The sequence below is a fragment of the Molossus molossus genome, unplaced genomic scaffold (assembly GCF_014108415.1).
Source record: "Molossus molossus isolate mMolMol1 unplaced genomic scaffold, mMolMol1.p scaffold_m16_p_21, whole genome shotgun sequence".
Lineage (NCBI taxonomy): Eukaryota > Metazoa > Chordata > Mammalia > Chiroptera > Molossidae > Molossus > Molossus molossus.
The window spans coordinates 29,076,394-29,087,454 of NW_023425357.1; the positions used below are offsets into that span (position 1 = coordinate 29,076,394).

Here is an 11,061-nt window from a genome sequence, read left to right on the forward strand (position 1 = left end):
GAAAGAGAGAAATAGCTGTTTTTTGTGACTTAAATGACCTTAATGCAAAATCCCAACAGTCCCCATTTCTGAAGGGTGACTACAGCCTTTACCCTGAACACACACAGGTCGGAGTGGGGGTGGGAGGGGGGGGGCGGGACTAGGAATTGCTTTCTCTTCAAAACTGAATGAGAAAGGATGACACAGAATCTTACTGCTGTCTACCTGATTTACTATGCTGAGTTCAGCTTTATGGTTCAGTGAAGTACTCAACCCTCGGCTTGTTTGTAGAAAGAGAGCTACATTAAGAAAACAAGTGAGTATTGTATGGAATTTGTGGTTTTTAACTTTTCTTTCTTTTAAAAATATGCCACATCTGTTTTGTTTTTGAGAGCAAGATGCTTTTATCTTATTCAAGTAGTTTGCAGAGTCCCCTACCTTATTAACCACACAAAGGATGCCCTGAAAACATCTTATTCTCTTTACTCCAAGTTCTGAACGCGTCTCGGTAGAAAGTCTCTGCTAAATCAAATTAAAGCCTTAGCCTCAGCAAGGTCTTGCCCCTAGCTGACCAAACAGAACCATGCTCTTCATGAGCTCCCTATTCAACGCTGCTGTTAGGTAACTCTCAAAGAATCCAAATTGCTATTTGGCTTTATGAGATCATGGCGAGGTAGGAACAATCATTTCTAACTCTTGCTGTTTCCTTCCACAGGGAAGGTGGAAAGAAATCAATTAATTTAACAATCAGCCTTATGCCAACCTCTCATTCACTTTTCCTCCAGGAGAAAGGAGTCATAAAACTTAGTAAGAGTGCCAAAGGCTTGACCCATGCTGCCCTCATCTTCCTGGGCACAGGCTGCTCAGGGAGAGTGTCCATCCTCTAATTTTCTCTGTCTGCAAAGGTTCTCCTCGAATCACCTCTCTTCTCTTTCAAGGAAATTATGGTCTCAAATATGCTCAAATTTATTTCATGGACAAATCTAAAAACTGCTTTAAAAAAAAAAAAAAGTTAATGTTTTTATTTATTTATTTTAGAGAAATTGGAAGGGAGAGAGATAGAAACATCGATGTGAGAGAGAAACATAGATCGGCTGCCTTCCACATGCCCCCTACTGAGGATCAAGCCTGCAACCTGGGCATGTGCCCTGACCAGAATCAACTGGGACCTCTCAGTCCACGGGACGACACTCAATTCACTGAGCCACACAGGCCGGGCTAAAAACTACTTTGAAATGATTCCCAAACATGCTTTTTTTAAACATCTCCAAAGACATTATTGAGTTTGCCTACCTTGTTTAATTTATTATTCTAAACAAAATAAAGTATTTAAACTCCACATTGCCAAAGTCCATAGAATTTACATGTGTGTCTCTAAAAAAGAAAACGAATACACAAAAACCTTAGACAGCTTATTTTGGATAGCCAAAGATGAAAACAAACCACATGTATTTTAATGGATACTAAATGGTCAAATAAATTGTGGTGCCTCTATTATCCTTGTTTGGAGTTACAGTGGCAGATAGAAAGATGGAATTCTTTCTTTGCTCTATTAAACTGAACTTTCATTCACATTTGTAAGGTAGAGTCATCTCTCCTTTCTCATGGCACTGCCTGGAAACATGCACCTGTTTTTTATTTCCACACATGGTAAAATGGTAGAGGTAAGTCTTGTAAGGCCACAATTTATGTTATATAACTACCTTGAACACAGTTGAGGCTCGTGAACAAGGTTATTTTAATTATGAGAATGTGAGTTGATTTTAAGGACATTTCTTTAATTTTGAGGGCCCAAAATTCTGTTTCTGAAACTCAAATAAAGCAAACTTTTATAATTAATAGCTCACCCAACGTCATCTACTAAGTTTTTATATTCAAAATAATCATTCAATTAGTGATTCCTACTTCTTTTATCTAGCTGTGGCTACTATATCCCTAATTAACTAGAAAGAGGGACAGAAATAATCCCAGGTTAATTATCATGATTTAAGTACTTTGATTATTGCATAGGAACAGATACTCTGCTAACAGCACTCACTATGATCTAATTTCAAATAATAAGAAACAAACAATAAATAATTTAGACAACATTCTAAACAGATAAATAGACCTATTAAAAGTTTAGGAGTAAGACTCAAAATTCTAATCTCAGTTTAGGTGATCAACATTTCATTTTATTTTATTTTATTTTATTTTATTTTATTTTTAAATCTTTATTGTTGAATGTAAAATGTATTACAGATGTTCCACATTTTTCCCCCATTACCCCCCCCCCCCCCCCGCCGCCTTTTCCCACACTATTGTCTGTGTCCATTGGTTATGCATATAAGTTCTTTGGTTTATTTCTTCCCACCCCCACCCCCAACCCCTTTCCCTTTGAGGTTTGTCAGTCTAGCAATGAATTTGTACTTCTTAATCTCTTCACCTTTTTCACCCATTCCCCCAATTCCCCTCCCATCTGGCAACCAACAAAATATTCTCTGTATCTATGAGAATGTTCCTGTTCTACCTGTTCATTTTGTTTGTAGATTCCATTGTTGATAGATATGTATTCATTGCCATTTTGTTTGTTCATTTTTTTTATCTTTTTCTTCAAAGAGACCCTTCATCATTTCATATAATAACGGTTTGGTGGTGGTGAACTCCTTTAACTTTTTCTTGTCTGGGAAAGTCTTTATATGGCCATCGATTCTAAATGACAGCTTTGCAGGATAGAGTAATCTTGGTTGTAGGTTCTTGCCTTTCATCGCTCTGAATATTTCTTGCTACTCCCTTCTAGCCTGCAAAGGTTCTTTTGAGAAATCAGCTGACAGCCTAATGGGAACTCCCTTGTAGGTAACTAGCTGCCTTTCTCTTGCTGCTTTTAAGATTCTCTCTTTGTCTTGAACCTTTTGCATTTTGATGATGATGTGTTTTGGTGTGGGCCTCTTGGGATTCATCTTGTTTGGAACTCTAAGTGCTTCCTGGACTTATATGTCTGTTTCCTTCACCAAGGTAGGAAAGTTCTCTGCCATTATTGTTTCAAACAGGTTTTCGATTTCTTGTTCTCGCTCTTCTCCTTCTGGCACCCCCAAGATGCGAATGTTGGCACGCTTGAAGTTGTCCCAGAGGCTCCTTACACTATCCTCATTTTTTTGGATTCTTTTTTCTTTTTGCTGTTCTGATTGGGCGTTTTTTGCTTCCTTAAATTCCAAATCGATGGTTTGCTTCTTGGATTTACGTACTCTACTATTGAAGCTGTGTAAATTATTCTTTATTTCAGTTAATGCCTCCTTCAATTCTGACTGTGCATCCATGATTTCTGACTGGTCCTTTTTTATGCTCTTGAGGCCCTCACTAAGTTCATTGAGCATCCTTATAAGCAGTATTTTGAACTCAGCATCTGTTAGGTTGCTTATCTCCATTTTGCTTAGTTCTTTTCTTGGGGTTTTGTTCTGTTCTTTCATTTGGGACCTGTTTCTTTGTCTCCTCATTTTGGCTGCCTCCCTGTGTTTGTTTCTGTGTATTACTTAACGAGCGGTATGGGGCTAGATGAGACCAGATGCTGCTCATTTGAAAAAATTTAGGAAAAACCTGAAGCAGTAACCAAGACAGGCCAATCCTATGGTTAAGCAAGTGGCAACAGCTTGGGTGGGCCTGAAAGTTGGGTGGGGTGGGGCGGGGCCTCAGGGAGTCACCAGGGTGGGGCTACAAGTGTGAGCCAGGTTGCTGGAGTCCCAGATATGGTGACTGGCTTCCCCCCCCCAGGGAAGGGCTCACCAAAGGAACAAAGGCCTCTGACAGCACGTTTGTCCCGGAGAAAGCCCCGTCTCCAGCCCTCGCTCCAGTGCCAAACAGCTCCGTTCTTCCCTGTATGTCTCTGGTGCCCCTGGAGCTGCCTCCCCTCCAAGCTCAGAGGGAGAGAGTCCAATGAGTCTGATAAGTCCGTGCGCGGGCCCTTTAAGGAGCTGCCTGGGGCTCCAGCCGCGTCAGCCTCCCTGAGCCTCAGTTCCCGCTGGTTTTCCAGCCAGAAGTGATGGGGACTTCTCTGCCTGGCACTGGAACCCTGAGTGGGGCACCTGGTGTGGGACGGGGACCCCCTCAGTCCTCAGGAAGGACCTTCCCAGCCGAGGTAGCCTCCTGATTTTTATCCGCCACACGTGGGTGTGGGACCAGCCCGTCCCCTCCACCCCTCCTACCAGTCTGGATGTGGCTGCTGCTTTAATTCCGTAGTTGTAGGACTTCCATTCCGCTTGATTTCAGGCGGTTTTGAATGATGGTTGTTCTGTAGTTTAGTTGTAACTTTGATGTGGTTGTGGGAGGACGCGATACCGTGTTTACCTACCTGCCATCTTGACAGGAGGTGATCAACATTTTAAAACACCCTACTTAACTCTACCTTCTATTTAACTCTAATTGAAATTGTTTTTTCCTGGAAATCATATATTAATAAACAATGACAGAAAGAATGAGGAAAAGAGCCACATAGACATGTCATCTGGAGGTGTGAAAATAGAAGATACGTATTATTTGCTCACCAATTCTGAGCCATTCAGATAATATTCTCAATTTTGTGATGAAACAGTGCCTACTATTCTTGTCCAGAAGTTCTTTTTTATTTAAATTGCTAAATTCCTTCTGTGTTTAATATTTGTGTCTCTCTGGAATTGTTATTGCTGCAATCTGCAGAATTAATTTTCTCCATTGTGGTTCTTGGGGTTTCCATCTTATTCCTCTTTGCCAATTTCCTTTTACTTGATAAGTATTTTACCTACTGGTCAATCCAGATAGAATACCCGCCCCTAAGACCTACCACACCCCTTAGTCAATTGACAGATAATCTGTAACTCTCATTTTTTAAATGAGCTTTGGAAGCTCCAGTTTACAAAATCTGATGAATCTTTATGGTAGACCCAAGAATAAATGCCTCAAAATTATACATTAATTGGTTTCATCTCATCTTTAATTTTCACAAAAATATGTATTTCAACCTTGGTTGCTTGTGACAAACTTAAACAAGAATGCTACAGATCTATGTATGCAACCAATATGGTAGTCACATGTGGCTACTGAGGGCTTAAAATTTGGCTAGTCCAAATTAACATGTGCCACTGGTATAAAATATATAATAGATTTCAAAGACTTAGTATAGCAAAATGTCTAACATATCTCATTGATTATAATCTGAAATTATAACTGTAAAATCTCTGTTGCTTAAATACTTGACCATAGCTCTAGTCCACATTTTACCTAAGAATCTTCTTCCCACTGAGAATCATGTTCCACTATTGCCACTGAAGTTACTGCCAGTATTCTTCACTGTTTGCCTAGATTCCTTTATTCCTGATTCTCTTAAAATGGCCAGCCAATGGCGTGAGCCTCGCTTAAAACCAAACTCACCAAATATTTAAGAGTAAATGACACTTCCAAGGGCACATCTCTTCCAGTAACAATTTTCTTAGCTTAAAAACCATCCAGCAATACAGCTCCCCATCCCAGCTGAGAAAACACATTTGATTTGGTATCAAGGTTATGGTGATTTCATATAAGAAGTTGAGAAATGTTTCCTTCTCTTCTATTTTCTGAAACGATTTATATAAAATAGTGTTAATTTTTCCTCATTTGTTCAACAGAATTCTTCAATAAAATCATATGTGACTATAGTAGTCTTTGAAGGACATTTTAAATCATTCATTCAATTTTATAATTAAATATAGGGATATTATAATTCCCTACTTTTTGTCAGTTTGAGTAAGTTATTTTTTTCAATGTATTTATTCACTTTGCTGAGTTGTATTTATTGGCAGAGATTTGTCCATATAGTCCCTTATTAGCCTTTCAGTATCAGTAGATTCAGTAGTGATGTCATTCTTTCACTTTTGATATTGGTCATTTTTTTTCTTAAATTGGTCTTGCTGGAGTTTCCATTTTTATTAGTCATTTTAAAGAATAACTTTTGACTTTGTTGATTTTCTCTAATGTTTGCTTATCTAGCTGATTGTTTTTCTTTGGGTTTAATATGAACTTTTTCTAAATTCTTTAGGTGAAAACCAAGATTACAGATTTTAGACTACTTAATAATTTAATAATTTATGTTATAATTATTGTTTTCCTGTAAATCCTGCCTTAGGTTCATTATACAAAATAGGATAGTGCCCTATGTGTCATAAATTTTGTTTTAATTTTTTGGAGAGAAATTAAATTAATTGTTGGATGAAATATTTCCACTAGAAGATCATTGATCTTCAATAAGAGAGTTCTTAACTGTTTTCTTTTTTGGGTGACAGTTGTGGCCAAGCAAAATTAATTCTAAGAAACACACAACAACCCAGAATCTATGGGACACAGCAAAAGCAATCCTGGGAGGAAAGTTCATAGCATTACAGGCCTACCTCAAAAAAAAAGAAAAAATCTCTAATAAAATATCTAACCCCACAACTAAAAGTATTAAAAAAGAGAACAACAAGAAAAGCTCAGAGTAAGCAGAAATAAATGACATAGAGACTAAAAACATTAAAAAGAAAAAAAGCAATACGAAAGATCAATGAAACCTAGAGATGGTTCTTTGAAAAGATAAACAAGATTGATGAACCTTTAGCCAGACTCACCAAGAAACAAAGAGAGAGGACCCAAATAAGTAAAATCAGAAATGAAAGAGGTGAAGTAACAACTAACACCACAGAATGCAAAGGATTGTAAGAAAATACCATGAACAAATATGCTAACAAAATGGACAACCTGAGAGAAATGGACAAATTTCTAAAAACATACAATCTTCCAAATTCAATCAGGAAGAATTATAGAACGTGAACAGACCAATAACAACTATGAAATTGAAACTGTAATTAAAAAAATAACTCCCAGGAAACAAAAGTCCTGGACTGAATGGCTTCACAGGGGAATGTTACCAAACATTCAAAGAAGAACTAATACCTATCCTCCTCAAACTATTCCAAAAAATTCAAGAAGAAGGAAGATTTCTAAGCTCTTTTTACAAGGCCAGTATTATCTTAACCCCAAAACCAGATGAAGACACTACAAAGAAAGAAAATTACAGGCCAGTATCCCTGATGAACATAGATGCTAAAATCCTCAACAAAATGTTAGCAAATAGGATCCAGCAATACATTAAAAAGATTATACACCATGACCAAGTGGGATTTATTCCAGGGATGCAAGGCTGGTACAATATTCACAAATCAATAAATATGATACATCACATTAACAAAATGAAGGATAAAAATCAAATGATCATCTCAACAGATGCAGAAAATGCATTTGACAAAATCTAGCATCCATTTGTGACAAAAACTCTCAGCAAAGTGGGACTAGAGGGATCATACCTCAAAATAATAAAGGCCATATATGACAAACCTAAAGCCAACATCATACTCAATGGGTAAAAATTTAAAAAGTGTATCCCTTAAGAACAAGAACAAGAAAGGGGTATCTGCTTTCACCACTCTTATTCAACATAGTACTAGAAGTTCTAACCACAGTGATCAGACAAGAAGAAAAAATAAACAGCATCAAAATTGGAAAGGAGAAAATGAAACTCATTATTCACAGATGACATGATATTATACATAGAAAACCCTACAAAACCCACCAAAAACTACTAGAGTTAATAAATGAATTCAGCAAAGTAGCAAGATATGAAATTAACATTCAGAAATTAATGGCATTTTTATACCCCAATAATGATCTCTTTGAAAGAGAAACTAAAAAAAAAAAAAAAAATCCCTTTTACCATTGGGGGGCGGGGATTAGGTTCCTAGGAACAAATTTAACCAAGGAAGTAAAAGACCTGTACTCGGAAAACTATAGGACACTGAAAAAGAAAATAGAGGAATACATAAACAAATGGAAGCACATTCTGTGTTCATGGATTAGAAGAATTAACAACATTAAAATGTCCATACTACCCAAAACAATTTATAGATTCAATGCAATCCCTATTGAAATACCAATGGCATATTTCACAGATACCGAACAAATAATTCAAAAATTTATATGGAACCACAAAGGACCCTGAATAGCTACAGCAATCATGAGAAAGAAGAACAAAGATGGAGGGATTACAATACAGGATATCAAATTACACTATAAAACTATTGTAATCAAAACAGCCTCATACTGGCACAAGAATAGGCATATAGAACAGTGGAACAGAACAGAGAACCCAGAAATTGACCCAAGCTATTATACTTAGAAATTTGACAAAGGAGACAAGAGCATACAGTAGAGTAAAGACAGTCTCCTCAATAAATGGTGTTGGGAAAATTGGACAGGTACATGCAAAAAAAAGAAAGAAAAGAAAAGAAACTGGACCACCAACTTACACCATATACAAGAATAAACTCAAAATGGATAAAATACTTAATTGTAAGTCGTGAAACCATAAAAATCTTAGAAGAAAACATAGACAGCAAGATATTAGACATCTCACGTAGCAGAATTTTCACAGATGTATCTCCTACGGCAAGAGAAACAAAGGGCAAAGAAATAAATAAACAAATGAAACTACATCAAACTAAAAAGCTTCTGCACAGTAAAGGAAACCATCCTTAAAATGAAAAGGGAACCCACTGTATGGGATAAGATATTTGCCAATGATACATCAGATAAAGGGTCAATTTCCAAAGTATATAAACAATTTATACAACTCAACAAAAGGAAGACACACAATCCAATTTAAAAACGGGCAAAGGACCTAAATAGAAATGTCTCCAGAGAGGACATATAGACAGCCAAGAGACATATGAAAGTGTTCAGAGTCACAAATCATCAGAGAAATGCAAATTAAAATGACAATGAAGTACGACCTCACACCTGCCAGATTGACTACCATCAATAAGTCAACAAATGATCAGTGCTGGTGAAGATATGGGGAAAAGCGATCCTTAGTACAGTGCTAGTGGGAATGCAGACTGGTGAAGCCACTTTGGAAAACAGCATGGAATTTCCTCAAAAAATTAAAAATGGGATTTCATTGTTTATAGCCCAGCCCTATGAGACTATAGCTTAAATGAAAAGGGCTGGGTTTTGAAGATCACAGGGTTCTAAAATCCTTGGAAGCAGTGTAAATAAAGCTTCATGCGACTTCTGGCTGGAATCGGGGTTAGCAAGACCTCAGTGGTTCCCGGCTTCTAAGAGGACGCTCGCTTCCCGGGTGGTGAGCGAGAGGACACGTCTCTATGGTCCAGTGAACTTGGAGCGGTCCCTCTCCCCCCGCGTGGCCGGACTGCGCCTGGGCAGTAGCCGCAGCATTGGAAAGATGGCAGAGGAAGAGCAAAGAAAAAAGATCCCTTTGGTTCCAGAAAATCTGAAAAAGAGGAAGGCTTATCAGGCCCTCAAAGCCACCCAGGCAAAGCAGGCACTTTTGGAAAAGAAGGAGCAGAGAAAAAGCAAAGATCTCAAGTTTAAGCCACTGGAACGGTTCCTACACGATGCCTGGCGGCAACAACGTGACAAGGTGCGCCTCAGACAGCCAGAAGTGGAGCCTCATGGTTTGGAAGCGCCAGATGAACATTCCTTGGCCTTTGTTGTACGCATCCAAAGGATCAATGGAGTGAGTTCAGTGGTACCGAGGACCATCGCAAGGCTTCGCCAGAAGATTTTCAGTGGTGTCTTTGTCAAAGTGACCCCCCAAACCACAAAAACACTGCGGATAATCGAACCTTATGTGACCTGGGGATTTCCAAATCTGAAGTCTGTCCGGAACTCATCTTGAAACGTGGACAAGCCAAAGTCAAGAATAAAACCATTCCTTTGACAGACAACACAGTGATTGAGGAGCACCTGGGGAAGTTTGGTGTCATTTGCTTGGAAGACGTCATTCATGAAATTGCCTTCCCGGGGAGGAATTTCCAGGTGATCTCAGGGTTCTTGTGCCCTTTCCATCTCTCAGTGGCTCGTCATGCTAGCAAGAATAGAGTAGGCTTCCTCAAGGAGCTGGGCTCACCTGGCTATCGAGGGGAACGCATCAATCAGCTCATCCGGCAGCTGAACTGAATCCAGAATATCTGAAAGCAGATGCATCAGAAGCATGTGTTTTTGTTTTTGGAATCATCCAGTATCTTCAAAGAAGATTATTTTTTGCTATATTTCCAGAAACTAAAGGGGAAGGGTCAGGGAAAAGATGGAGATGTTCCTGGCAGGCACTTCTCATCACAGCCCAGTTCCAAAGGAGAAGTCCAGTGTGCTTTCCGTGTTGGCCACTGCTGCCTCCTCTGAAATCAGAAGAGGACTCATGCCTTGAAGGAGAGGTCCTGTTTCATCACGTCTTCTATCCAGGGGTGTAATATTAATGAATGGATACCCAAGCACGAATACAAGATGTCAGTGGACCAATCCCAAGGGCATACTTGAACCTGGGGGTTCCTAAAACTTGTTTTGGAAAGAACTTGAAATAATATTTAAAAGAACACAGAGAGTGCTCAGTTGTCTGTTGTGAGTCCATGTTCCAACTTCATTGACAGCTTTGCAAATTCTCGGGCTTAGCTGGCTCTATGTTTCTGGTGGCCTCCTTACCCCAGCTCAGGATTTTAACATATTGGACCTGTGAGAAGGGAAGGACCATTTCCCCAAGAAAAGATGCTTACACTCCAATATTTACTTGGAAGTTCAGGGTGTTCATAGACTCTTCTCAGGGACCCATGCACCTAACGTGAGAAAGTCCTGCACTGTCAGGATTGGTTACCCAGGTCCTGACCTTGCTAATCTGGTTCCATGTCCTGTGGAAGACCAGCACTTACCAAGACAGCCTTTTCCCTTCAAGCTAATGGGTGTTTCCTATTAACAGTGGTACCGGTGTGGCTCAGTAGATTGTTGTCCCATGGACTGAAAGGCCCCGGTTTCATTCCCAATAGGGGCACATGCCCAGGTTGTGGGCTTAATCTCCAGCAGGGGGTGGGCAGGAGGCAGCTGATTGATGTTTCTATCCTTCCCATCTCTCTAAAAAAATCAATAAAAGCATATAAACCCCCCCTCCAAATAAAATAAAAATAAAAATGGAATTGCCATTTGACCCAGTGATCCCACTTCTGGGAATATATCTTAAGCATCTCAAAACACCAATCAGAAAGAATATGTACACCTCTA

General features: G+C 39.0%; 1 pseudogene; it reads left to right on the top strand.

Annotated features, from left to right (window-relative positions):
* The first annotated feature begins 9,214 nt into the window (after positions 1-9,214).
* LOC118639616 lies at positions 9,215-9,972 on the top strand (annotated as a pseudogene).
* Positions 9,973-11,061: the final 1,089 nt, after the last annotated feature.